This window comes from Lathamus discolor, chromosome 10 (genome assembly GCF_037157495.1).
Source record: "Lathamus discolor isolate bLatDis1 chromosome 10, bLatDis1.hap1, whole genome shotgun sequence".
In the NCBI taxonomy this organism is placed as follows: domain Eukaryota; kingdom Metazoa; phylum Chordata; class Aves; order Psittaciformes; family Psittacidae; genus Lathamus; species Lathamus discolor.
The window spans coordinates 13,028,554-13,056,476 of record NC_088893.1 but is presented as its reverse complement, the minus strand read 5'-3'; the positions used below and the strand labels follow the sequence as shown (position 1 = coordinate 13,056,476).

General features: G+C 43.5%; 1 long non-coding RNA gene across 1 annotated transcript; it reads left to right on the top strand.

The window, feature by feature from the left end:
* The first annotated feature begins 975 nt into the window (after positions 1 to 975).
* On the top strand, positions 976 to 26,269 carry LOC136019915 (uncharacterized). Its single transcript, XR_010615115.1, has 3 exons — positions 976 to 999; positions 24,411 to 25,062; positions 26,002 to 26,269. It is a non-coding gene; the product is annotated as an uncharacterized LOC136019915 (long non-coding RNA).
* Positions 26,270 to 27,923: the final 1,654 nt, after the last annotated feature.

The window sequence follows — 27,923 nt, the reverse complement described above, 5'->3', positions numbered from 1 at the left end:
GATTAATTGATTTATTTTTTTCCCCCCAAGGCCTTTTAGTGTGTAAGCAGGTCAGGCAGCTATGATTTCATTCTACTCAGTACTGGCTTTGTAAATCAGGTTGGAATCCCAGTTCTTCATCTCAAAGATCAGTAGTGTCATCTGAAAGCTCAGACAGAGAGGTGGATCCATGGAGAAACTTCAGCTCTCTGAGAAGATGGGGAAAGAGTGAGACTGGATTTCAGTGTGGGAGTGGAAACTATCCACCATGTCTCTGAATTTGGAGTTCTTAGGTCAAAACCTGTCTTTATGGCTTCAGACTTAGTTGAACTGGGGAAAAAAATAAGGAATAAAAGTACGGTTTTAATTTGGCTTTCTCTTCCAGCTGTTTCTGAGTGAGATCTTGACTGAAAATCTGTTTGAACTGGCTAATATTAACCTACCTCTATGATTTGAGGCCAGATTCTAGTGAGAACAATGTCTGAGATTTTAGAGATGTCACAAATAGCCCTAGGCCTCAGTTTGCTATTAAATTTGTGTTTTATCTCGCCTATACAGCAAAGCTGCCTTTGCAGATAGTCCTGGTGGCCCTATTGCTGGGCATGATTAGAAGCTGGGTCTGTTTTGCTCAGCATGTTACTGCTTGACAATTCACCTCTGGGTTTTTGAACCTGTGTTCCCAATGCCAGGCAGAAAGGCAGCCTGAGCAAGCCTGTTGCAGCTTCAAAGTCAGAAAACAAAGATATTCCCACAGTACACTGAACAAAATAAAAAAAAAAAAAAAAAAAAAACCAAAATAAACCAAAAAGAAGAGAAAATCTAGAGTTTTCACCATGTCAGCAGTAGCAAAGGAGACAAAGGGCCAGGTCTAGAGCTGGCATAGCCAGGGGGGGAAGAAGAACCACAGCTGCCTATTATTGCAGAGTGATGCAAGCTGGAGGCAGGCAGCCTCTTTTAAACTTCCTTAAACCCAATCTGTCTTCCTACTACTCCACCCTGTGTGATGGGCTGTTTTAAGAGGTAAGAAAAGCTTCTTGCTGAATAGCTTTGAAGGCTTGCTGCCATTAGCTGAATGTTTAATTCCTTAAGCAAATGATTTCTGGACTTAGCTATTTACTTAATTAGCTGTGGTTGTATTGAATGAATTCCTAATCTTAAAGTTGAATGGGAAGTATGCATGCGCAAGGACTAGATACTGCAGGACCCGTGGAAATGGCAATTGATACCATGGAAGTGTGTGGAAACTACTGCTGGTGTGTGCCTTGGTAGGTTGTTACTGGGAAAACAGGTTAACAGAAAACGAGACTGGCAAGATGGTCTTGTGTCTACTGGATGTATTAGTAAAGGGATCAAACCCAAAATGTTTTAGCCAAAATTTGGAATGTTTTCAGCTGTAAAAAGGCATCTTTCCTGAATCTGGAAACACACAATGAATTTGGTATCTAGTGGGTATTTTGGATTAAAACCAGCTATTTCAAAATGCTAATAGTTTATGTACTGGCATGTCACTTCATGTACTTCTTTCCTTTCTGTTCCCCTGCACCCTAATTAGATGAAGAAGCCAGAGAATGCAACAACAGCCATATCTTTCTGGAATGGGTTCCTCTGTATCTCCTCGTTTTTACTTTTCCCTAAAGTTGTGGATTTTGTGGGTATTTTCACAATTTTTCAACTGTAAACAAACTGAAAAACAACAGAAAATCAACTGGAAAAAAAGAGAGTAAAAATGGAGGGGGAAAAATTGGGGAAGTATCAGTAATTCCGTCACAGTAAGTTTCAAAACCTAGTGAAGACAAGAAAAGAAGGGGGGGAAAAAAAAAGTCTTTAGAAAAATCACCACGAATATTTTAGAGTTAAAAGTTTTGGAATAAAAAATACTATGACATTTTTAAACAGTTCTTCTGTTTGTTTAAATCAGTTCCAGTGCTATCAAGTTAGCTTAGAAACAGAAGTGATAGAGTCAAGAGGTTCAAAATGCAGCCTTTTAAGGAGCAAATTGAATTTCCAGAAGGATTTCATGGTCTTTTGTAGAGAAAGATTGATGCTTTTGGGGAGTCAAGGTTTGGACCAGGCTTGGGGTTTAAGGCTGAAATGACACAAACTTTGTTTCTATAGTCTTTGGCTGCACAGCAGCAAACATCTTGCTCCATTATCCCGATTTGCAAAAGCATCACAAGAGTAGTTGCTCTAATGAGCTCTTGGTTCCTTTCCCATTTTAGGTTAGATGCAAACCCAAAACACTGGTGGCTGATTCAGACCTTGGGATTTGAGCCTGAACTTATCCCAAAATTTAGAAGTGTTGATCTTCAAGATTTTGGCTTCTACCTATTTCCAGTCAAAATATGTTTCGCATGACTTAATCTCTTAGCTAAGTAAATTGAAGGCCGTTAATTGTTTGTTTCTTTCTTTATTCTCAAAGTAATTAAAAGTTAATTCTTTCCATAGTTGAAACTATACTCTGAAGCAGAAAAAAAATAAGATTTTATTATTACCAGGGGTTTTGTTATTGATCCTAATGATATAATTATGCCTGTCCTCAAGGTGATTCAAGGTAATAATGTCTTTTCTCTGTAGATTTGAGGTCTCACCAAACATTAATTGAATACCTGTGCTGGTTTTGGCTGGGGTAGAGTTAATTTTCTTCACAGTAGTTTGTATGGGGCTGGGTTTTGGATTTGTGCTGGAAACAGTGCTGATAATACAGGTCCATTTTAGCTATTGGTGAGCAGTGCTTGCACCGAGCCAAGGCCTTTTCTGCTCATCACTCCATCTGTGAGGATGCTGGGGGTGCACAAGGAGTTGAGAGGCAACGCAGCTAAGACAGCTGACCCCAACTGACCCAAAGGATATTCCATGCTATATGACATAGTGCTAGCATGTAGAGCTGGGGGAAGCTGGGGGGTGAAGAGGGGGAAGCTCAGAGTGGGGACATTTATCTTCTCAAGTCACCATTATGTGTGATGGAGCCCTGCTTTCCTGGAGATGGCTGAACATCTGCCTGCAATGGGAAGTGGTGAATGAATTCCTTGGTTTGCTTTGCTTACGTGTGTGGCTTTTGCTTTATCTATTAAGCTGTCTTTATCTTAACCCACATGCTTTTTCACTTTTATTCTCCTCACTCCAGCTGTGGGGGAGTGAGCAAGTGTCTGGATGGTGCTTAGCTGCTGGCTGGGGTTAAAGCATGTCAATACCTCACCTTAGAAACAAGATAAGCCAACGCTTGTGTGCTACAGTGGCTATTACATTAGCTTTAACTGTAGGCAGAGTAGGGCATAACATTGCCAGGGAACACCTATAAGCATTGCTCTCTGTGTCTTTACAGCCAGACAAAGAAAACTGTGCGATGGCCCCAGGGCTGGTACTGTTTTTGCCCTCAGCAGGACCATGTGGTGGCCTCAGAGCTTGTCTGGATGACACCAGCTGGGACAGCCCTGGGCTGTGCTCTGTTTCATAGAACAAATAGGAACCCAGAGCAGAATGCAACTGAAGAATGACAGGCCAATGTATATTTAGGAGTAGGAAAAGAAGATCATCCTATTTCAATCCATCCTTTCCCTGGCTGTCAGCAAGCAGATACTAGATCAATAGGATTTGTCTTATGCCTACTACCATGGTGAGGCAACCATGGCCTTTGCCTGGTATGTACTAATTTTTGTTTCTCTCCTTTTGCCACTTTGGCCCTTATATACATTTCTTCATTGTACTAGAGATTTCTTTTATGTATCAAAGAAAAGAGCCTTAAAAGATCCCTTCAAATGCCAAAACATCAGAAACAGTGCAGAAATGTAGCATGACATTCAAGTTTAGGCATGTTTTTTCCTCTGACTGCTTCTTTTTATCTCTATCTATATCTTTAGAGGAAAGAGGGACCTTTTAATATGGGTCTTATTGGGTGTTCATTTTGTTTTCAGGGCTAGGACACTAACTCTGCCATCCCCAGGAGTGTATGACCTCTATCTCTCAAAAAATACAACAGACAAAACCACCCATCATAATTAATCTTAAACTTTATCTCTGATTAGTGCACCAACAAAACAACCTTTTCTTATGCCACCATTTGATATGCTGGACATATGTCAGAAAAGACATGGGCCATCCATATCTTATCTTACATTAAGAAGAGTTATCCAGAAATGTACCTTCATTACTGTGACAGTCATGTCAAAAAGAATCGATTTATTGTCAGTGCATCTAACCTAACAATGTTAATGGACTCTTCTGACATCTTCTTCTCATTTGTTTCCTACATGCCTATCAAAGAGACAATGCAAGATAGTTACCAAGCTCTGGGCAGTGGTGTGTGTATGTATTAAGAAAGCCCATGAAGGCTCCTTGGATTGCTTATAATGAAGTGAGGTGGGGATGCAGAAGGAGGAATTGGAAAGAGGTTTCTCCAACACCAGAACAGACCTAATGCAGAACTTCAGCTTCCTCTGCTGCTGTATTTCCTCAAACTTTAACAGTTCTTCTGGGGATTAGTTAATGAGGTTGACTACTCCTCTGGTTAGCAATATCTGGAAAGGATTTACCTGCATTTCACCTCTGTATATTTACTTGTGGCTCTGATGGTGCTCAGCACTGCTGTGAAGGATGGGTGTCCTCTGGAGCTGTCAGAAGGTGAATGTCTGATACTGGGCAGGAGTGTTTTCTATGTTGTGTCTTTGCCAAGTCAGTCACTGGGAAACCTATTCTGAGAAAGACTCTGCATTCCTGTTATGAATGAACTCGCCTTCTGCCAAAGTATGACTGGCTGTCTGCTGCTAATCAGTGGTAACAGGATGACCTTTGCAAGTGAATAGAGCAAAAGGCAATTTGTCTTATAGAACTTGTACAACTGTTTTGTTTAACGAAACAACGTGATTATAATCTTTGCACAAAGGCACATAAACAATTAAATTCCCTCACATGTTACTAGGTGTTTACATAACTCATCCTTCTCTCTTATCAAATGATGTGTACAATGCACTCCTGACTCTGGCAGAACTTGGATCGTGTAAGCTTAATCAAACCTGGTAAACAAATGTGTTTCCTATAATGCTGGAACAGCACCAGCACAAGCCAGCACACATTTATTTATGCACCCAGGTTCTGTTTTAAAAAAGACTTCCAGTCACCAGTGTGCAGCACTTAAACAGCCAGGGGAAATGCAGGAACGTATGCTATTACTAAGGGCATAGATACTACTCTCTTGGTGCCTGTTATATTTTCCACTTCCTCAAAACTGCCAGTTTTTGGTTTGCGTTTGTTATTCGAAAGATGACTGAGAGGGCCAGATTGTTGGTATTTGTATTTTTACTTCAAGTTAAAGCTATCACAAAATTGTTTGTTTACAAGCATTTACCAAGCGTACCCCAAAGAAAGGATGTGAAGCTTTCTGCTGCCTTGACACTGTCCTGCTGTGTCTGGTCTTGGTTCATTCAAATGTCATTTCACAGGGGCTGAACCAAATGATCAAATTGCTCATATAACCCTACGGTCTGAGTCTTAAAAGTTTTCTTTTTCTCTTTCTTTTTTTTTTTTCCTTCCCACTTTATGTGGGAAAGCTACAGAACCTACTTTCAGTGCACAGGAAAAAGTGTGTTAATGTGCCAACATCAAGTGAATTCCACGAGTCTTCTATTCATTAAACTCCTAGTTCCTCTGCATATAATTTATGTCAGTTTAGTTATGCTCCTCCAGGGTGTGCTACTAAAAGAAAAAAGAAACAGGTATTTAGCCAAAAAGAGGTGTTTTTGGCTCCAGAAATCAACTTGCACCTCCTGACAAAGGAAAAACAGACATGTTTTGCCAAAAAAACAAATAACCAGGCCTATTTTTTAAAGCCTGCAGTTAGAAGGCATAACATTTACATTGTTCTGTAGTGATTCTCTTTTCCTAACACATGTGCAAAACAAACAAACAAAAAAACCCCTTATTTCTCTCCATTATTGGCCTTGTACATACATGACCCTGCTTATAAGATCTAGTGGTGACTTCATGCTTGTAGAGGGCTGTTTGGTGATGGATCTGACCCAGACCACGGGCCCGAATACAGCGCTGCAGCTGGGAATGATTAACTCTGAACCCAGGTTTTGACTTGGGCTCCTGGATAGTGAAGCTGACTCTTGGAGAGTGTGAGACAGACCAAGTCCAAACCTCTTAGCCAAACGCTGTAATGTTAAAAACAAAGGGCTACATTACTTCTGTTCATGGAAAAGTACTTTCACCAAGGACAAAACTATGAGATTCCTGCTGCCCCTTACTCCTTCTTCTGTTCTCCTCGCCAAAACCAGCTAGGTCCTCCTGAGATTTCTTGAAGCTTCAGGTTTAGGGGCTGGAGAGAGCCAGTGAGGCTGATTTGCTGGGAGGCATCAGGTTGCACAGTGCCCTTTGTTAGACTCTCTAAGTTAATTATGCTAATCGGAGCCCTGAGAGTTCTCAAACAAGCCACATAAATAAGACTGCTTCCTCTTTGGCAGAGCCTGCACCAGGGGCAGTACAAGACCTTCTGTAGCCATAGGGATGAGGAGCAGATGTACATTTAGGGGGAGGGATCCACTGCTGCTCTGCCTTGTGATGGGGGCATGAAGGAGGTGTGCTGTGAGAGCATTTGAACCTGATTTCTGAGGTCCTAGCTGAATCTGTGTTACTTCTCTCCATAAATTCTGGCAGGTTCTAAAGCCTCATCTATAAAAGAAAGTGAGAGACAGAGAAACTCTGAAGACAGGTTCTGAGTGGGTGGGAGACTTGATTAATTGCAATGTCAGACAGAAAGAGAAGGACATATTTTAAAGTAACAGCAAGACCTTTCCACTGAAATAAAGTAATTCTTGAATCTGCTCTGCTACATGCGCATTAATCTTGAGTCCTTCCTGGAAAGCCAATGGAGGTGATGAGGTTTGGCAGGGGAAAGTGAGAACAGGATCTGGTCTGTAAGCATAGAGAGAAACAGGGCAAAGGAGAGGAACACTTTTTCGTTCTCTGGAGCATTTAATTGAGCAGCATTTGGAAAAGCCACTCCTATTGGAGCAACATGCCCTACTCCATTCTGTACAGGCTCTGCTATTCATGTCTTGTGTGTGCATTCCTCTCATGCCACTGGTACAAATAACACTTTAAAACTAAATCTCTAAGTAAAGAGAACTCCTGAGCTTTATATTTCTCATCTAAGTCTTTCAAAAGATCATGTAAAAAATAATAACGGGGAGCTCAAATTATTCAAAATCATGTCCTCAATGAGTCTTTTCCTGGGGAACTCTGATATAGAGCGTAAATGAAATTCAGTGATAAAGAATTTAACTGTTGAGGTCAGAATGCCCCTGCCTGCCCACATGTCAATTCAATAAACAGCTACTCACAGGAGGAGGAAGAAAAAAACTTTCCTACTTTTACTAGTTGTGTCCACAGAAGTCCCATCTCTAATCCTCAGGGGATGAACTAAGGTATAGTTCTTTGTAACGTTTAGGATTTACAAAGCTGGAGACTGTGAAAGTATTTACTGTTAATGGATAGCATCACTTGTGACAATTGTCTGTACTTTGAGAAGTTATATAGGTAAATTTCACTGCACACCAAAACCCACTCTAGTGGAAACAGTGGTATAGAATGCTGAAGAGAAAAATCAACTATGGGTGGGGAAATGTGTTTAATTTCCAGAAACCTTACCCAAACATGTACAGAGTAAGAGGTTACAGTCCTTTACAGTTTAATTGCCATTTACCTTGCTAAGGTGCCTCTCTCTGATTTGATTTCCTTCAGACACTTTTAAGATAAAGCTGGAGATAAAAGAGCATGGTTCAGAGACCATTGGTGTCAATGGGAGTTGCTTAATTCACTTCAGTAGGCTTTGGTGTCAAACTTAAGAGATTTGCTGAACTGAGGTACAAGCTATAGCCCATGGAGGCCAGTGGAAAGACAGACACTAATTTTAATGGACTTTGAACCAGACCCTGAACACCAGACCAAAACAGACTACTTGTGTGGGTGGAGTTAAATGCATAGGCTTAATCTTGGGGATCAGAGCTTAAAAACATATTCAAAATGAAACCTTGCATTTAGGGAAAGTCCAGTCATCGTCAGACAAACACCACCTTAGATTTCAGTTGAACTAATCCCAAATTGATGGAGAGTCAGTTTGGCTCGATATCTGAACAGCAATCGCTCCTTCAACAACTACTAAAGTAGTCTCTGGACTGACTTTCTGGTTATTAAGGTATAGGTACAGGATGGGCTTCGCCTTATTCATGCAGATGATAAGGTATGTGTTATACATGCTGAAGGAAGTGCAGAAAAGTGCTCTCCTTTAGCTGTTAATCAGCTTAGCAGTTCTTGCACAGAAAATGCTATATTCTGGACTGTGATCCTGGCAAATAACCAAAGGGGAAGTGGATTTTCAAATGCTTATTTTATTAATCTTTAAATATCGCCTCACTAGGGCTCCAGGTGCTGAGTGGTTTATAACACTCTAAATTGTAATCATGGATAGTTTTTAATCCTGTGCATACATTCCCCTACTGTAGCTGAATGGGGATCTCACATACTGTAAAATCGAGAAGAGCTGCCTACCAGATCTGTTCCTAGTCTCTGGCACAGCAGCACAAAGGAAATTTCCTTCTAAACCATCAACTCCTTGAGTGATTTGTAAAACACCATTAAGAGTCTGAGAGCATTTAAGAGGAGGAAAAAGATACAGAATTGCACGTTCCTGCCCCCGGCACATCAGCCAAGTGGGACCTAATCCAACCACCCCCTGTAGTTAAATGAAGAACTTGACTAATTTTTGGATCAAACCCAGGTAGTGCACTGTCTCGCATTAAGAGCACTGCGCTTATCTTTCAGTTGTATTTTCTTTATTTCTGTACGGATAGTTACTTGCTTGAGGGCTGGAGGATTTGCAGACCAACAATATTTGAGGTTTTCAATGCTAACTTCATGTTTCAGGCACATTTTCACACAGAACTTTGGGTGCTGCATTATGACATTGAGTTTATTAGCTTGGCACAAGAGATATTTACAGAGGACTTTGGCTCACCCTCTTTTCAGCATTTATTAACTCGGGTACAAGGCACAGACCTGATTCACCTATTGACTGTGGCTTCCTTCCAGATGAGGAGAACTAGTTATAAGTGATGATTATTTTAACTTGTGGAAAGAGTTGGATATAGGTCCATTTAACTGAGGAGTAAGTGTTGGCAGTAGAGGAATGGGGCTGGCAGCTGGCAACATCTGGGGAGATGGGGGAGAATTTCACTGCACGTTGAGTTGTAAGAGAATCTATGTGACAAAAGGAAGCCTCCTAATGGAGGTTGGTGCTTGTTCCCTGTGAAAAGCCATCAAGGTTTGGATAGCTGGCATTTCTAATTCTGTTAAATGTCAAAATCAATTCTTGATGGGTCTGCAAGAGCCAGGCAATGGGCACTCCTGTACTGACATACCAATTTGGTGCAAGAAAGGGACGAGGAAGGGACTTCCCAGAATAAGAGTGAAATGTCTCTTGAAATTTCATTTGCTTAATAAGGTTTTAAAAGCATTAAATAACGAGGCCATTTCTACCCTCCTTCTAAAATAAACCTCAAGCTTCATTTGCAGTTTTCCACTTGTAAGCAACACATGTAAGCGAAGGATCTGTTGTTGCAACCCTGGAATGCTCCCAAGCAAATTATGCTTCTTTATTGAAAGCAAATGAAGAAAAAAGAGAATCTGTCAAGGGGAGAGAACGGTTTAATTGGATTAAAACCTATGAGCATGTACAGTAGGGGAGGAGAAAGCTCCTCTATCCCCAATTCCTGTGGAGAAGGCAAGGAGATTACCACGAGGTGAAGCGGGAGCTATACAACGCAGCACAAGCAGCCAGCCAAACCCTGGAGTTAGCCAGTGCAGGGGCCCCAGAGGAATTGCTGGTTTCTTTTGGGTGGCTGGGGAGCTCTCCCTAGGAAAGGGTGGCTGGCAGTGCTCACTAGAGGGACTGCAGGTCTCCTCTGGCACTGAATGCGTATTAAGGAGCTATGTTTGTGTTTGTGGTTCATAAACAGTCAAGTGGTGTGTCCAAAATACATTTTGCTTTTTCTCTAAAGGGACAGCCTGTAGGTTCAAGCCTGAGATTTCTTATGCATTTCAAACGACTTACTCCAGCCCTGGTCTTTCATCCGCACACTGTTATTCAAAAGAACCCTGAGTTTTGGATTCCTTTTCATCAGCTCTCAGGGAAGCAGAGACTTCGCAGGGGAAGGTGCCTTTATGCTGTACAGCCAAGCTGAGGGGATGCAGAAAGTCACTTGGTGCGATGCATTTGGGTTAAAATTTGGATGAAGAGGACTCAAAGTCTTACTGCAAAGCCCCAGCTAATGATGGTCCAGGGTCAAACCATTCCAGCAAAACTTTCCTGGGCTCTCAGGCTATCTCCCTTCTCGACCCTGTAGGAAAAGTTTCTGAAGAGTTCAGCATTTATGAGTCCTTCTCCATGGTGGGTTTGAAGCCTTAGAAATGTGGGTCCTGAGCTATTTCTGGAACAATGCTTGGGTCCACATGGCGGACCATGTCAGTGTTACACTTGCGAAGGGGTCTTAATGTAAGCTGAAATTTTGAGGCCTGGGATGTGGTGCTGAGCTGTTCTTGAAATGCTGCTACCCCTGTGCTACCAGAAGGGCTGGAAAGTGGAATTTGGCTGGGTAATTGTATAGGGAGGGAGGGACGGGGAAGTGAGAAAGTTTTGCAGGTTGGGCTGGGGGAAGGGGCTTTGATTTGAATACGAGGAAACATTTGGAGCCAACCAGCAGCAGATTGCGGTACCTTCTTAATTCTGTGAGCCACACATGAATGACCTTTTTGTCTGCCTCTGCCTGCCTGCAGTGGGGGGTTCTCCCCCCTGCCTTTCCCCACCACACACACTCATTGATAATATACATGTGCTAAATAGGATTAACTCTCCCTCATCTGCATGAGTTGTTTCTCTCCTTTGGCCACTCAACCCAGCTTCCCCCTCTCCCCTCCTGCACCCTTCAGCCCCCCAGCTCCTTCTGGAGCTCCATGTGGGCCTTGTGTGGAGTTTAGCTCCCCCATTGTAGGGCAGCTGGTAATGGGAGCGGGGCTGAAAAGCCGGCTGTCAGGCTCAGTGCTCAGGAAGAATAGGCGGACGTCTGCTCTGCAGCTTTCCCTTTGATAGAGGAGGATAATCCCTGCTATGAGAAGGCTGAGTCAAATGGAAAGGGAGAGTGAGCCCAATGCCCTCCCACAGCCCCGAAGCAGCACAAATTGCAAATCCTGGGATTTGAGGGGAGACAGCTCATCCCGCTAAGCACCTTGTGATGAATCCATTTCTTCCTGGAGATGTCTTTTTCTGGGAGGGAGGGAAAGCAGAGAAGCTCTCTGGAGAAGAAGTGCCCTTTTTGCAGCCTGAGCAGAGAGCTGGAAATAGCTCTCTTGTCTCCAGGAGCCAGGGACAGGGTGCAGAAGGGGAGGACTGTGCCCCCTCCATTCATGCTTTCATCAGGGAGCATTCCCGGCTGCCACATGCAATTAGGAAGTGAGGGGAGACTGGGAAACAAACTCAGTCGACACAGCCAGCATCAGACCTCCCAGGTTTCTTCTGCAGTGGGAGCAATCCCATGCTTTGAATCGGGAAACTGGTGAGGGGGTATATCTCAGGGTGGGGATCTAGGAAATGGGGTGGCAGCCAGGAGTGTAGCAAGTCCTAGGGAAGATGTATTGGTGTTTGAGGGCTCCCTGCACAGCCAGGGCATGAGGCTCCTACAGATGGTTTAGGAACAAGAGTGAAGGACAGCCCCAGTGGGCAGAGGTAGGAGCTGGCTGAATCTCAGTCTCAGTATGTGAGATGTGATGGTTTATTGGTATCCCATCAGTTAGAGACTCACCCTAGGAGGCAAAAACCCTGGTTCAAGTTCCTTTTCCAACTCGAGCAGTCTGGAAACTTGGATTCCCATAGCTCATGTGGGTGCCTCACCCTCAGTCAGGCATTGGTTGGGTGTCTCTGACTATATCTCACTTTCTGCACAGTAGTCTTAAGGTGTTCATCTGGCAAGAAATGATGACTTAAAAGCAACTCAGAAAGGAGCATTTTTCTTTTCTGCCTGTAAGCTGTGAGGGGCTGGCATTCCCTAGCGTGTACCCAGAGGGTTAAGACAATGTTCAGGCAGGATGCTAAATAATTTTATTCACCAATGTGTATGAAAATCCACAGGTAAGGACTTGAACCAAGTATTACCATGTTGCTTGGTAACACCCATGGCCCACTGAGAGAAGATGATGAGGCAGAGCCAGAACAAGAAACAAGAAAATATAAAGCAGTGAGAAGTGAGCAGGGCTTTTTAGCTGAACTTTAATTTCTTCTGCATATTATGTTGAAGCTACTCTGCTTATCCACTCTTGGTGCGTCCAGTCCTTTAGATGCATAGAGTTTAGCTCTAGATTAAGCACCTTGTTCCCTCACATTCTCCAATGCTGAATATTCACCTGCACTCAGGAACTTTTCTAATGCTGAAACTTTGTTGTGTGGAAACATTAAGTCAGGTTTTCTTCAAGCTCCCTCTATTCCCAGCCAGCCTGGGAGGGCACTGGGAGAAAAGCTGTTCTCCCAGTGTTTTAGGGCCTTTTCTCCCATATGGGATAGGAAAATGGAGCAGCATAACAAGCAAATGGGTGGCACTAACAGAACATTTGAGAACCTGGAAGGAACTTTTGTTTCCAATTCAGCTTTCAAAAGAGGCAAAAGGCCAAGGGCTTTCATATTATTTATTCCAAACCATTTTCCCATCCTTACTTGAGGCTCAAACAAAAGTGGCCCATGCCGAGTCTTGCAGATGGATTAGCAATCAAGCATACAGCTGCACATACCTGGCACTCAAGCATTCATGCTAGCCAGCCTCCTAAGAGCAGACCTCATTTTTAGTTTTTGGGTGCTGGAATGTGGGAGTGGGTGGTTGGGCCAGGATGTGAGAAGCCTCCACAGATGTTTTACAAGAAGGAAGTGAACCTACAGTTTAGGCAAGCTGATTCGCTTGAATCTCCAGATTTTTCTCTTGGAGGATTTTTTGAGTTATTGGAATTTGTGATGGAAGTTCGGGCTGTAGCTTATTTTATTAGCATTGATTTTCCTATATTCCTTTATATAGTCTTCATCATCTCCTCTTGAGACTATCCTGTTCATCTGGAAGTGGGGAGCTGACCTTACTGCATAAGCAATGAGAGGTATGGCAGTTTGCCTCCAATATAAAAGTCTTCATAATGTCATGAACGGTTTTATCTGTAGCATCCTAGATATACCTTGGAAATGTTTCCCTAATTCATTTCAAAATGTTGAGCTTCCTTTTTCGTAAGGACCTACACATTGACTACCAGGTAAGTACAGGCAGCTCGGTGTGTCACTCTGCTGTATCAATCCAAGGGAGCAGTTTGCTGGACAGCAAACTCCTCACCAAAGCAACAGAGTTGCAGGTATTGACAGCAGTTCAGGTAGAGTTCACAGGCTTGTTACAACTGCGAGCTTAACTCTGTTGAAAGGCTGCATGTGAAACCTGGCCGATAGTGGGCTTGAAACCACACACTCTACATATGGTTCCACCCAGGCAAGGGGTATGACAGAGGCTGCCAGAGCAAAGTGAGATTTCAACTGAGATTTTGGCTTTGCTCAAATCCAGAAACTTCAAAATGCAAATTCAGGGAACAAGGACTCTCTGTAAGTTGGAAATTAAAGGCAAGAGGCTCGATTTGTCCAGGGGAATGCGATGTTGAGTGGGGCAAGGGGCTTTTTGCTGGCTTTAAAAATGCACAGCTCAACAGAAACATTTTGACACTGTCTGCACTAAGCAAAGATCCTCTTTCAAGGGACAGACAATTGCATTGAGGTGTACAAGGTGCCTTCTATGTACCTAAATCCCTATCTTTGTCCATGTGCATTGAGCAGAGGTCAACAACATGTAGTAGGAAAGATGCTGCATGCCTGTGTGCACACACCAAGTTGTAAAAATCTGTGAAACTCTTTCATAGAAAACTAACGGGCAGGCCTCCCTGTAATGCAAAGCAGCCTGTGTTCTGTTTGCACTTGGAAAGCTTGGAAATAGGAGTGAGGTCTGCGTTGGCGCGGGGAAAATCTTGACTCCTCACAGCCAGCAGTGCTGGCAGCCGGAGATGATCATTGTCAATAATACGCAGGAAGATTGTGCTCCATTGTTGCGGTTCATTATTAAATTACATAATTTTCATTTTTTCCATCCTTAAGCTTTACCACTTAAAATGGTTTGTCCTATGCAATCAAATGTGATCCCTGAGCCTCAGCTTAAAAAGCCAATAACAATGAGCATTCTCTGGAATGGAAAAATAGAAAGAAAATGAAGGGGTTATATAGTAATTCACTTAAATATGTGTGCAGAATCTAACTGAGAGCCTGATACAAAAATACTGAGTGAACCACATCCAGACCACCACTTTGGAGACACAGATGTAACATCTTGGTGCTAGGGTCAGCCTGATCTCATAACCCTGGGGAGAAATAGCTTTGGCATGGAGGTGGGCATCAAGCAAGATCATTTTCTCAGGGACTTGACTAGCTCTCTGATGAGATATTTGAGTGTAGTTCAAGCTCCCCATTATAGTGTTTGCAATGGACTTCAGATTTTGACGTGGTGGTCCCTGTGCCTCAGTTGGAGAGAGGTGAGTTTTAAAGTCAAGTTCATGCAATTCTTTGCAATGATGTCAGTGAGAGCCAGGATCTGGATACTCAAACATCATGAGTTCAAAACTGATAGAATTGCTTAATTGGTATGATTGCTTTCCATAGAACACCAGGCAGCCACAGGGGAGCTGAGCTGAGTACTGGAGAGCAGGAAAGAATCTGAACTGAAGAGTAACAGCTTTAAGGGTCTAAACCAGGTTATCCTACTCCACCAAGAATTAGTTACTAATGGTGCCATGCAAGTGCCAAGATGCACTTTTTTTTTTTTTTTCCCATGCCAGCAGCTCTCTGTATTACAAATTCAAGCATGCTGTGAAATGTTGCTGCGGTTCATTGCCCTGAGAGTTCAGCTAAGTGGGAGACTGTTGCTGTAGTCAGTATGTTTGAATATTCACCTTTGTGGATCCATTTTCTGATGGTTTTAATTTGGAGGTTTAAATCCAATGCCATGCCCTTCTCCCCCACTACTAATTGTAGTGACTTATGGTGTCTGAGTTCAGATTTCCAGTGAATGTCCATTTCTAATTACAGAAAATAGTGTGTTGTTGGTTGGGTAGATATTGTGGAGTTAAAAAACCACCTCTGAATGCTTATCTTCCGGCCCTTGTTTGTTATCCTCATTTGGCGTGTTCCTTCTTTTGTCCAGCTGGAATGGAAGATGCTTAGAAGAGTTCCTGTTGAAAGATTAAATACACATCCCCACGATCTATGTAAGAAAAGCATAGAGCAGACATCTCACCATGATAGCTGGCTGCTTGTGTCCATCTGGAAGAATTGCCTTTTGACTTCCTGGCCCTACTGTTCCAATGTGCTGAGGCCTGAGCTGCAACCTGCCTTTTTCTGGTAGTTCTGCTTGCCAGATCCCAGTCTGTGCTGGCCATGAGGAATCCCATGGATCACCTCCTTCCAGGCCAAGTCAGAACTGGTGAAATATAGCAATGCTGCATTAAAACCAAAACTGAAACAGAACAATACATTTTGAGGTGCTCTGGACCAATCTGTTTCATCAGGTAGAGAGGACAGGAAATCTGTGAGTTCTCCCAAAAGCCAAATCAGGGGTTTTGGTTCTTTCTTTTCTGAGCAGGGAGACTGACCTGAAGCCAAATACTCAAAGTCGAGAGAGGAAGCAACAGTGAGCCCACACACACTGAAATGGGTAAGGAGGGGCAGGATTTCGGCAGACCAAGCCGCTGTGTCGGAAGGATCTACTTAAGGACTAGTGATTCATGCTGGAAAAGTTGTTCCACTTTTTCTGTCTTTCTTCCCCCTCCTGCCTCTTTGTTTGGTTTTGTTGCATTGCTCCTGGGACGTTCAGAGTGACAATAAGGCAATTGTTCCTTCATGAACAGGGCTCAACGAAACAGTGCAGAAAAAGTGACATGGCAAGAAAATATGACAAATATTCTGTACTTCTTTGCAGAATACTGCCATTTCCTCAGTATGTATTCCTGAGGAGAAAAATATCCATCAAGATATTTAGTTTAAACAGGGAGTTACCAATTGTGTTTCTCCTCTTTCTGAACATACAAAGCACAGATCTCCCCCTTGCCTGCCCTGTAAGGAGAAAACGCATCTAACATTAATTACATTTTTAATCTCTAAAACCCAGCCTCCAAATGTGTTTGTGTCTGTGTATACACACAAACTGTTTTCCCTTTGTCTTCCTATCCAAAATGCAAAAGCATCTCAGATGTTGTGATTCCTCCAGGTTTTTCCCCCGTGGGAGGATGGAAACACGTAACATTATCTCCTAGCTGCCTACTGCCTGTCTCTGAAATTAGCATTTCAGTGACTGAAAGGTAGTTAGTTTCCACACGCACAAAAAAAAAAAAAAAGGAAAGAAGGAAGGAAAAAGAAAAAGAAAAAGAAAAAAAAAGAAAAAGAAAGAAAAGGAAAGAAACGGATGGTTAGTACAAGGCTGACACTAATAGTAATAGGAGATGAGGAAGAGGGTACGGGACAAGTTGGATTACTAAATGAAAACTGTGATTTTACCAGATGTCCTCCCAGAACAATGAAAGGGGCTTTTCCAGAACAAATTAACTCTTTGAGTTTCTGTGATTAGCTACCTCAGGAAGGAAAAGTCTCACAGGGCATGTTAACACAAAGTTAAAGTAAGGCTCTTACTATCCCAAATCTGAGGTTTCTAAAGTATTTTAGGTTTTATTCTGAGGATATTCTCCAGATGAGCAAGGGCAGAGTAGGTGTTATTGAATGCAAAACTGAGGAACAACACAGAGGCTCTGATCTCATGTTAATTAATGGGCTCTGTTGCTTATGGCTGTCACACCAACAAATCACTCCTTGTGCAAAAATTAATCATGTCTTCCATGTGAGACTGAGGGCCTGGGTGGCTTGGCTTCACCAGCAAAGTCTTGAGCTGGGGTACTCACCTTCAGAGAAGGGGTAACAAGGGCGGGAGCTGTGGTTTGGCAGCTGACTCTGCTAGGTTCAGCTCAGAGGGGCAAGAGCTGGAGTAGCAAGAAGAAAAAAATGTCTAAAGAAAACTTTTGTTCTTTCTTCTTTCCCAAAAAAGCACCTTGTTTCTTCCATGGTTGAAGATGCTCCTGTCCCACATCGATAATGTGAAGCTTCCTACCTTTTGCTATTAGAAACTTTATGTCTCCTATTGACAGGTAGTGGAGAGGGAATATGATGGAAATCTTGGTCTTGGCTTTTTCTTTCCAGCTGGACTCTGTTCAGAGCCTGTATCTGGGAAAAGATGTTTGCTCTATGGTGCTCTTCTAGCAGAAACTCTCAGGGAGCTGTCAGCTGCCTATGGAGATCAGAGAGACATCCCCAGTGTGTGCCAGTGTCCCTCAAGAAGCTTTGCACATTGGCTTTGGTGGGCACCAGTGTTGTCACATCAGACACAGAGCAATTATTGAGTGTTAACCTCCAAGTAATGCATCAAGGATGGACTTAAGTAGCCATACCTGAAAAAAACTCAGTCACTGGAGTAAGGGCAGATACAGAGGTGGGAGGTCCCTGGGACTTTGATTTGTTTCCAGCTTTGTACTTACAAAAGCCTGAAAAAAAATAATCTTAAAAACCCTGAGCCAAATCCATAGGGGAAGGAGAGCTGAGGGGGGAGGGATCACGTTATTGAAATCCCACAAAAAATGTTGATGACATTGGGGGATGAAAAAAAATAAAACCAAACTCCTTTCCCCAACATACTCATTAATTGGGTGCTTTTAAGATCAGGCCTAGAACAATCCACCCTGCTCCAGCAGATTTCTGACACTCCAATAAATAAAATGTCACGGTAGGGATAGACAAACAGGGCAATGTTTCTACTCTTGGATGTTCCAGTTCCAGCTGGGTTTGGATATGGGTAGCAATACTGGGAAATAATGATTCCTACTGCACTCTACAGATGGCTGGTTCAGTCAGACTGCAAGCTTGTCCTGCAATATATGGAGTACAAGCTGCTTGTATGTATTTTAGGAAATGAAATAGAACAGTAATAAACTGTCCTGAACTGAATATTTAGAAGCTGTATGCAAATTTCTTATATAGACTTACTGCTTTACTCAATAAGCTCCTGGCCAGTTGAAGCTGATCCTTGGGTTTTTAGAGTTTCCCCAGCACTGTCTATGACCCAGGAGGTGGGATGGGGATGGGGGCCACAGGCAGTGCAGTCTGTGCCCAGAAGTGTTTCTGATGTGTGGTGGGGAGACACAATGAGTTTGGCAATCCCCATTTGGAGTGGAGTGCTTTCATTTCGTCTCACCACCATATGATCATGACTGACTGTGAAGCCTAAAATAGATGCTGGCCCCTATTCTGGCATCTAACATAAGGCCTGACGTTATCCAGTGTGGGACTGCACATCACAGCATGTTTTATCCCTGCTGGGATGGTGGCTTCCCAGATGGCCAACAGGGGCAATTCGGGGATCACTTCAGACTGTCTGAGCTCCAGTTGCAGAGGGAGCTGGCATCTGGTAGCACTAGAGAATGGGTGAACCAAATTCCTTGTTGTCCATTGGCCTTAGGTGCTGCATGGTAGCTGTCTTAACCTGATGCATGCACCTTTGACTGTGTTCTGAATTAGGAGTGCTAAACTCATGGTTACCTTTTAATAATCCATTTCTGTTTTTTCCAGTTGTCTCGAGGAGGTCCTGCCACCTCCCCACCTTTGCTGCAGGGTTCCCATTCTCAGTCAGAGTGGCTGCTTTTGGGAGGAAGCTTCCTGCAGGGGAAGAGCAGGAGCAATATTCATGTGTTTGAGGGTTTTTCCTGGCTGAGTTTTAAACTTGACTACTGGAGTATTCCCAAGTTTAAATTAACAACCTCTCCTGGTGAGCTTGCCTATCTTAAATCAGCAACGGTCTCTTCTGGCTGAGGACATTTGGCCTCTATTGGCAGCTGGAGGCTCAGGCAGCTGCAGGGTAAGTTCATCTTGTCCTGCATAAGGCAAACCTTGGCACCAGAGGTGGGGCAGCCCAAGGGAGATGGTGAGGGCAGAGCCCCTAAGGCTGGTTTGTGTGCTTTCCTGATGACAGTGTCCTCCAGGGCGGGAAATATAGCTACTGGGCACCTAGCACAGGTAGTAGTATCTGCTGCTCTGGGCTCCTACCACCAGTTTAGAGGGAACCGGTAGTATTTGCGTCTAGCAACTTGGGAAGAAATCTGGGGGAAAAGTAGCTTTTTGAAGATTAAAATAATGCTTCATTTGTCCCCTCAAAGGGTTTAAAAGTAAATTCTTGTTTAGTGCTTGAATACTGTATTGAAGCAATAGACAGTACATTTACAAGTACATCTCTTGTAGGTTGAAGGTGCTGTTTGCTTTGCCTGTTACCCAAGAGGCATGGCAAGGAGCAGGGAGCAAAAACTATGGGAGCATAGTGTGGGTTCTGAGCTTTGGTCAGGTTAGAAAAGCGTTCCTTTGCTTACAGAGATTCCTTCATCTCAGCAGGACCATGGTTCAGAAGCCTGATTTCAGGCACCCATTGTGGAAGCTGGTGAGCCAGCTGCAAAATTTGTACCTTTCACCAGTGTTCCAGACTCAATACAAAACTGAAACTCTGGAGGATGGCTTTTAGCCTGTCTTGCCGCAACTGAATACATTGTTTTTAATATTAAACACGCATTCATTTTTAATCCAGAAGCCTGGATTTCTGTTCTGAAACAACCCATTTGTAATGGGTTCTTCATCCAAGCACGGGAAAGAAATACTAGGTCCTGGAAGCCAGCACCATAAGGAAACACAAAGAGTATCTTTCTGAATAGCACGCAAGTGTGAAAGGAAACATGCAATTGCTGGAGAAATGGAATCATTTGTACTCAGTGAAGGGAAAAAAAGAAAGAAAAAAAACAGAAGAGAAAGCTTTTCAAAAGGAGATCTGTGACTGAAGCTCTCCAGAACTGTTTAACCTGTTGGGGATATTTAGCAGATGAATTCTGACCCACGTTCTCCACTTTGCTATACCCTGTGACAGAGCGACGCAGCATCTGCCGCTTGTGTTCCTCTCCAGACACGCTCACAATGCCGGAGGAAACGGGGGAGAAAATTATGCAAATTGCTCTGAGCAGATTACTTTGACCAGCTGCTCTTCTTCCTCCTCAATCAAAGGTCTGCCTGCGAAAGCCAATCTAGATTATATATGTCAGTCGCATACTCTGAGGCTCAGCCACTGCCTCTTGTTTTTTTTCTCCCCAAACAGGGACATTTCTTACAGCGAGGTAAAAATACAAAGCACTGAGGATAGCAATTCCTCAAAAGAAGGCACAAAGGGATGGGAATTCCTTTTGGGTTTTGTGCTGTAGCACCTTGCCAGGTCTCTTGCTGGGTTTTGAGGGCTATTCCTGGAGAAGGTGGCTCACCTCCACGCTAGCAATTGTTGAATTTTATTATTAAGCATGATGAAATGTGGCAGAGGGAGAAAAAAATGAGCAAAAAGGCTCCCTAGACGGCGTGTTGGTGGCATGGCCTTAGGTGGTGTTATTAGACACGTGGGCTGAAAGCTGGGTAGCTTTACCCGATGCAGCCAGGGATGCTGCTGGCTCTTTATCATTTGTGTTGCTTTTGCAAAGTGAAATTTATTCACAAACACAAACAGGGGCCAACCTGCTGACGTGTGCTCACCAACCCGCCAGACGTGGCTGTGATGCTGCTCTCAGACAGACCCAGGGCTCCAGCTGCGTCCGGTTGCTCCAGGCTGGAGCTCCTCTCCCTCCCTGCCCTCTCCTGCCACGTGCTGCCTACCCTGCCCCTTTAACAATGCTCAGAGTCCAGACAAGACTCCACAGCTTCATAAATGATTAATATAGTTTTCCTTTAAGGAAAAAAAGCGAAAGAATGCTGCTGCATCAGAGAGAACCTAACCCTGGCAGAACAAAATACAGCCCTGTCACAGCCTTGTGGAGAGCCAGATTTCACTGAATCATTATTAAGGATTTCTGTAAGTCTGATGGAAACTTCGTTGTTTTTTATCCCATATACAAATCAAAGAAAGTCCCATGTTAGTATGTGATAAAACATACACACATAAATATGTGAGCTGAATGTCACGGCAGATCTGTTGGGATGCATCCTCCAGAGGGGGCAGTTCCAGTTAGAGAGGTTTAGAGAGATTAATAATTCGCTTGCCCTGGTTTATTTTTTATTGGTTCTATCCCATAGATTTTTCCCAGTGGATGCCAGAATTGCTGAAGATTTTAGCATTTCGATATATATCTCCTTCCCTGAATTGCTAATCCAAATTCAGTGCAGCACTGCAGGAGGTGCTGAAGAGCCTCACCAAGCAGGCACGTAACAGTTGCATTGCTGAGCTGGGGTCTTAGAGTGCGAGGCTGAGTGGTCTGACTCAGTTTCTACTGGTTTTACCTGTTTTGTGTTCACCCATAAAAGTGAGTGTAGGAGTGGGTATCATTAGTGAAAAGAAAACACAATCAAGCAAGCAAATTTTAATGAGTGGGCTGAATATTTCTAACAAAAACTATGCCTGTCGAGATGCTGAAGGCAGTCAGCATGAAAGAGCAAGGTCTCCCTGAGCTCTCCACCACCACATGGCAAAGGTGAAGGTGACACATAAAAAATTGGAATCAGCATAGATTATTTTCGTTTTTTAATCACGTGGTGTGAAAATGAGACACAGTAAGTTAATGCAGCTGAACGCAGAGTTCTTTTTTCTTTTCTGGGCCTTAAAGTGCTTTTTAAAAGGTGTCCCCTAACATTTTTCCAGAATTCAAAACCCTGATTTGATTTTTCTCATAAGAAGCGCACTGGCATCATCCAGTAAAATTATCATTTACATTGTATTCTGTGTACCACCCTTCTTAACATTCTTTACAGAAAATGTTTATAAGAAGGAGACAGTGACAAATGAAACCCACTGTGGGTTTGTCCTATTATTTCTGGATTGCCCGTAGTGCTTGCCTCAATGGCAGCAGGATCTGTGCGACAGCAGAGGAGTCTATGGGACTAGCTGCTTGGTCTAATTTCTGTTTGCTGCCGGATAAGTCTGAGCAAGCCCCTGTTCAGGGAAAAGCTGCAATTACAGCTGTGATCTTGACACCAGAGTTCACCTGCTTTTTGGGAGAAGTTTGAGGAGGTTTGGAAGCTAATGAGCTGCAGCTAAAGCAGGGGGAGCTCTGCAGCTAGTTCTTTGGGGGGGTTAAGTTCCTCGGCACTGTGTTGTTCAGCTTTTCTGTCTTGCTCTGGGCCCGTAGAGTGCATGTTCTCACTTTATTTCTCCAAGATTTCTCCTTGGCTCTATTCTGCTTTATCAGGACTGTCTTGTACAAAGAATTGCTGCAGTGTATTGATGTAATGAAAGTTACCAGTGAGAAAAACAGCCCTTGAGATATGATGAATTAACTGCATTTCAGTGGTAAAAACGGTCTCTCGTAGCCGGCTATTAACTACACTCTGGTGAATACATTTTCATGCAAGAGATGGTTTGCTATTTCAAAGGAGTCTCATCGAGACTTGATCAAGTTATTTTCAGAAGTTTCAAGTATTATTAGATGGTAAATCCTACTGCTCGATTTTAGTCACATCTTTTATTTGGTGCTGCTTCTCTGTGTATATTCGGTGAAGCTGGGTGGGTACCGAAGGAAAAGTAAATCCAACTACCCTGAAGAAACTGGAAAAAATAGATCTATTTTCCTGTTACTCTAGCTTAGAGAAGTATGACCTTGTATTTCATGGTACTGTGGAGCAGGCTGGAAATCACTCCCTCACCAGCATGCTTGCCTTTCTAAGCTGAAGCCAGGATTCTCCTTATCTTTTAGAGAGCACAGTCACTGATGTGCCATTATGGGTCATTTGTTAAAAACCTGTGCTTTCTATTTTTGACACACAGTTAAGAGGGTTTGTCTGTTTGGTTGGTTTATTTCGGTTTTAGTTTAATAATGAAAGGGAAATTCTAGCTAGCAGGATAGCTCAGAAAAGCAAAATGATTGCCTGTCAGATCAACTCTAAAAGAGGAAAGAGATTGAGCCCATCAGTGGCAAGTGGGAAGGAATGACTAGTCCTGAGCAAGCTTTAGAGATGGATGTTACTCAAGAGCGACCGATCAAAACAATGAGTAATTGGCTATTCAGCAGAGTGGCTAATGAGTTATGTATGAAACAGATATCCTCTCACCTGAAGAAAGAAGTTTCTTTCCAGATCTGGACTAGACTGGCCTGTTTCTGCAAATGATCTGAGAGCATCTCAGATGCACTAATGCCATCGGAAATTTGAAATCCGTAAGGAATTGGATCATCCTGTATTTACTGTGTCTCTTCAGGGAACCTTAATTACAGAGAGGAAATGACTTGCTGGCATTTGCACTTTCCTGCTTTGCCATTGAATTCATCATGGTCAGTGTTTTCCATGTCTACTTCTATTTTACTCAGACTGTAACTTCTGTGGATCCTTAACTCAATTCTAGTTAGCCCAGGTCGGTGTGTGGTGAGATGTCCAAAGGAAAACTCAGGTGCTGAAGTAGCTTCTGTTGAACCAAGGGTATTTTAGGGAGAGGTTCTTATTGGATCTGAAGTATTCAAGACGGCGAATGCATGGTGAAATTCTTGTCCGCATTCAGTGTGTAAAGGAAGGGTATTAACTTCTGTACCTTACCTAAATTCTAACTCCTGCCCTCTCTGAAACTGTAATTTCAGGTGGATAAACTGTACTTCAGTGATCTATGGCTATATTTTCCTGATGACAGTTCTTCTTTGTGTTCCATCCCATAACCTACTGCATTTCACTATGGAATAATCGCTGAATAAATCCACAAATGTATAGACAACAGGATGATCCCTTGTTCTTTCCCAGTTCATACAAATCTTAAAAAGTTGGATCTTGTTTTCACATCTAGTCTTGAGGAAAGCACTGACTTGATGCAAAAGTGCCCAGCTGAAAAGCAGTTTCTGACCTGGCCAGTGGTGCTGTAAGGGACTGTGGAGCATACAGTAGGCAGGAGATGGAAATGGAGATCTGTTCTGTTGCAGCGGGGATGACCTGCTGCCCCTTGTCTTTTTTTCCTCCTCTGAGGCATCCTTTGCATCTGAAAGTAATTCTGTCCCAGTGGGACATGGTTCTTCCTCTCAGGATGCCTTGAGAGTTGGACCTACAGGGGATGCGAGGATCCTTGAAAATTCAAGTTGCTGTCTGTGGCACTGTCAGAAGCACAGAGCAGACAGTGAGAGAGAACATGCTGTTTTGCTCAGCCTTCACACAGAGATGAACCATGGTTTGCTTGCTAAGTTCCTCGTGGCTTTACTCTATCACTGGAGGGTGATGTGGATTTATCCCATTTCATTTTCAGATGCACAAGCTGAACTTAGAGCTGGAATTGGCGGATGCAGCTTTTCCTGCCCTGCAGAGTGAGCTGGTTTGACAGGAGCATCAGCAAGGGAGAATAAATACAGAGAGACACTGTGTGATGGTAATCGCTCCTACAGCCCACCTCCTTGATGCTTCTGAGCAGGATCACAACGGAAGCAAGAAGAAAGGGTTTCTCTCTCAACTTGGTCCTATAATTCCCTCCTTCTTCTTTCTCTCCCCCCTCCCCAAAACCCCCAGGAAGGCAGTGAAATCTGATAGGCAGTGAAATTAAAACTCTGTCCTGTTACCAGGTTACCCACCACTAGATCTGTGAGGGACTTGGGGATATTCTCTATGACTGAACAAGTGACTGCTCTGTCCTGGGGGTATAAATCTAATGCAAGCTTGTCAGCATAAGCCTTGTATATTTACGGGCAGCTTTCAGAGGAACCACGCAGGATCAGAGTTTCTGCTCAGCTCCGAGACACAGCATCCCCAGCAGGCCTGGGAACAGAGAGGCACAGCCCAAGCACATGCTGCTGCTCCGCTGCCAAGCCCTGAAGAGCAGTGATGCATTTGTGCTGATTTGTCACTTCTGGAACCAATGTAAGAGACCTGGAGTGGGAGCATGAAGGGATGGCAGTGACACCAGGGTAAGGGCAAGGAACATTCACACTATATTTAGGGCACAAGCAGATAGTGGTAACAATTGCAAGGATCATATATAATGCAGTAAAACTGTCTACCTGAAATACAAACAAAAGCCCTTTCCTGAGGCAGTGAGGGGTGATCAGTCATGTTGACAGTCTCCTCAGCTAAGCAGCCAGGACACCTCATTCAGGAAGCACAGACAGGGTGTAGGGCAGCACTTTTTCCTTTAATAGCATCCTGAAAACAGCATCTTTGCTCTAGTGCAGAGTACTAACTCCTCTCTAGACATTTTATATAGTCCTCATGGGTATGTGCTAGCATCTTTGGTGTTTGCTGCACCCTGAGCACCATGAGGGTGGCATACATGCCAGGATGCAGCAGAAGATTAGAGGATTTTAATTAAATATGCTCTGAATGTAACTCATTCAAGGATATATGTTGATCAGCTGTATTGGATCCCAGATCAAACATTCTAATTTAACTCCTGGATGCATTCACTCTGCCTCTAGGATATTTCTTTTAGCAAGCAAAACAGGACAAACCCAACATAATTCAGTCCTGCACAAACGTGACTCAGATCTGAGAAATGGGCTCTGCTTTCACGTATTTTTTTTCAGCCCACATGGAGTAAATGTATGGAAAAAATTCAATATGATTCCTGTATTGGGTTTTTTCCCTTTTCCCAATACATTCATTTTTTGGCCAGTGAGAAGATCTCAGTACATCTTTACCTATATTATGCTAAGGAGGAAGACTGCCCTCATTCTTTGAGGAGTAAAAAGTAGGCAGATGTGTTCCATAGCTTCTCAGGGTAATTCCCACGTTGTAGAGAGCATCACCTTTTCTGGGCAGCTCCCTCGGTGCAGACAATGGTGACAGAAAGCTCCATGAGCTGCAGGCTGCTCGATGTGCTCCCTGTCGCATGCTAATTCTTTACCCAGGCTGCTTGTAAAAGTCTCAGAAGAATGAAATTCCACTCTGAGATATCCAGATACAATTCAAGAACAAACCCTTCAAAGTGGTAGATGTAAGGTAAGAGATTCAGGGGGAACCAGATCTCCAGCCTCTGCACGCAGGAGGAAGGCATTTGATTGCAGTTTTATTGTTCTGCATGTCAAAACTGATGGACTGTTCAGAACAAGGGGCTGTCCCTGGGGAAAAGCAGCCCATGGCTTGGTTAGCAGTGGTGGCTCTGGGACCAAGAGTGAGTAGTGGGGAGAGGCCGGGGCTGGGACTGGTGGCAGCCGTGTTGCATTCAGATGTGCCTTACTGTGGCTGTAACTAGCAAAGTGCCCCCCTTCCTATCTGTTCCCAATCTTGGCTACCAGCCTTTCATCTACACTCATAATAAATTCACTTGTTAATTGGAAGAAGTAAATATGATGAGCTTTTGATACAGTTCAAAGGAGCAATAGCCAGTTTCTTGATTCCCACATTGGCAACTCTCCTTCCTGTGTGCCCCAGAATCAAAGTGCAGCTCTTGCTGCAGCAACTGTCAGGTTTTTTACATCTTTAGATCAAAAGCTTGGCTGCAGAAAGCAAAAAAAAAAAAAAAACCCCACAAAAAAACCAAAACCCAAAAACCAACACCCAACTGTTTGGATCTTTTTTCCCCTACAATTATTGTCACATCCATTACTCAGCAGAAGCCTGGGATGCCCTTTCATTCTTACACAAATACTTTCTTTTGGGATTCATTTAAAGTTTCCTTGTGCAAGAAGTGGTCACTTGTCAGCTCTCCACCTGAAGGGGTGAGGCAGAGAAAGCACAGTCAGCTAAAAAGGAACCCTGACTTCAAGCATTTATAATGAATATTGACAAAAAGAAGGGGTGGGCAGGAGTGGGAATCAAAAGCTCAAAACCTGCTGATTAGGCAAAACCTGATTGCCTCCTGCCTATGGTAGGAAATGGCATCATTAGGAGGGATGCAACAGGGCTGAAGTTACGCAAGTCCCAATTGGGAACAGTTAAACTGCAACTCTTCCTCAGTCCAGAAAAGATGGGGATTACCTTTTTGTCTGGCTTATGAAATTTCGGCCCTGGAAAAGCCCCAGGCTATAGTGGTTCCCAAACTGGATCATATCTGTGGTCTCTGTAGCTCAGGCTCTTGTGCTCGCTGTCAGAGGTGCCACATAGACCAACAGCAGGAACCCTGCCATAGGCACAGGTGGGATATTTTGTCTCCGTATTGCAGATTACATCAAACCCTGTGTTAGTTAAGACATGGAGTCTGGTGTTTCTAGTCCTCATATCTTACCTCTGACCTAAGGGTGAGAGTGATGGCATCACCAGTAGACCAGTTACTTGAGCATGAACTGGGATGGAGCAGCACCCTGGGCTAATGGAGACCTCCAAAGAGACAGTGACTCAAAACACAGAACTGAACATCCCACACAGAGCCCTCCCTCTGCAGATATTTAATGGTAAGTCGGGCTGGGGGTACCAGCGACGATTGGCCACTATTGATTATTAAGTGCCTCACAGCTAATGAATGGTGCTTTCAGGCTGGTTGTGTCCACAGCATAAAGGAAAAGCACCAGGATTTGCACCTCCTGGCACTGCAGTGCCAAGAGAGGTGGAGTTTACAAATAAATAAATAATCTCCGAGCATTTACTTCAAGTCGGGACTGAAACACCAGAGGGGAAAGCTGCAGCACTGCTTCCCCTGCACTCTTCTCTGTGCTGAGCAGACCCAGGCCCCTGGGATATGGATTTCAAGAGCAATAAATTCACTCTAAAAATTTAAAAAGGATGACGCAGAAAACTTCAAAAAACCAAACAAACCAGCTTCACACAATAAAAGCCATTTCTCTCCTGATGTCTCTCTCTAGTTATGGCATGACACATCAAGGTCAGATACCCT